General features: G+C 37.1%; 1 protein-coding gene across 1 annotated transcript in view; it reads left to right on the top strand.

Moving 5' to 3' along the window:
* SLC5A8 (solute carrier family 5 member 8) overlaps nucleotides 1-1,535 on the top strand; it is a 55,935-nt gene that overhangs the window by 40,077 nt on the left and 14,323 nt on the right. The window lies entirely within an intron of this gene.

The following is a 1,535-nucleotide window of genomic DNA, read 5'->3' as shown; positions in this document are numbered from 1 at the left end:
AAGGTTGGGCAATCCTACTTCTGTAGTGATACTGCCTCGGAAACCCAAGGAGGGGTCGCTATGAGTCGGGGCCGACTCGATGGCACATAACAACAACAACTCTGTTCATGCTGTCAGAAGGGACTATTCCCTGGAGGATATCATGCTTGGTAAAGTGGAGGGTCGACAAAAGAATAACAAAGCTGAAAAGCCAGAAAGGGATAGGAAAGAAGGACAAATGGAAACAGTTGAAACAGGGAAGAAGTTGAAAGAATGCTGTTACATTGTAGAGATTGCAATCAATGTTGTGAATCAAAGTAAGTATGAATTGTTGAATAGAGAGCAAATTTGCTCTGTAAACTTTCACCCAAATCATGATAAAAAGTTAAAAGAAAAAGTGTATTTATACTAACTTATTACAGGATTATTGAAGCTGTGTTATCTAGGAGAATTAGTAAAAGCTTTTGATGCCAACCCAATCCTAATCCGTCAATGTACTAGCTTGTATAGCCTTGAACAAACCCAATAACCCATTCAAGCCTCTGATTCTTCGTATGGAAAATGTGAACAATAATATTTACCTTAAAAGGTTATTATGAGTTTTAGAGAGAATGTATATGAAGCAAGAGGCACCACTTGGTTTTCCATCGATGATGATGATGATTAATAACAAATCAATTCTTACAGTATTGATTCTTATGGTATACCTTCAGTTATATTGAAATGTTATACAAAATCATTATCTTGATCGATGCGCAGTAAAGACGCCACACAGAAGAACATGGTAAATGCTTTGAAGTGTGTTTCTAATAACTTTAAATATCAAGAAACACAATGGTCACCTTTCAGTGATCCACTAGATGGAGAGGAATCAAGCTAAATATGTTGGAAGTACTATTTATATTAGCATTGAGATGCATAAGAGGTCTTTGCAAAGTATAAGATTTTCCATTTGAGTACATTAAGATTACTCAGACAATATACTTAACTTTAGGTCTGTATAAAATTGTGAGAGTGCTAAAACCAAAAAGCCAAACTCACTGCCACTGAGTTAATTCTGACTCGTGGTGACCCCCATTGGGTTTTCAAGGCTGTAAATCTTTACAGAAGCAGAATGCCTCATCTTTCTTCCACAGAGCAGCTGTTGTGTTTGAACCACTGAGTTTGTGGTTAGCAGCCAAATGCCTTAACCACTATACCACCAGAGCTCCTTTGTAAGAATGCTAGTATCAGTAAAATAAGAACAACAATACAAATGATGCACTAATTTTATGATGAGAATATTCTCATTCATTTTTTTTGGTATTTTGAATTTTGAGTGTGACGATCATATCGACTGAACTAATCTGGATTAGATTAGTGTGATAGATTATATCGACTAATTGCTATTCTTTAAGAAAGGAGCTCTGGTGGTATAGTGCCTAAGGCATTTGACTGCTAACCAGGAGATTGGTGGTTCAAAGCCACCAGCCACTCCATGGAAGGAAGACTGGGCAATCTACTTCTGTAAAGATTTTACCACCCAATGGAGGTCACTATGAGTCAGAATCGACTTG

Source organism: Orycteropus afer, unplaced genomic scaffold (assembly GCF_000298275.1).
Source record: "Orycteropus afer afer isolate SDZICR_OR568_19922 unplaced genomic scaffold, OryAfe1.0 scaffold00177, whole genome shotgun sequence".
Lineage (NCBI taxonomy): Eukaryota > Metazoa > Chordata > Mammalia > Tubulidentata > Orycteropodidae > Orycteropus > Orycteropus afer.
Note: the sequence above shows the minus strand (reverse complement) of the source record. Positions and strands in the feature narration are given on the sequence as shown.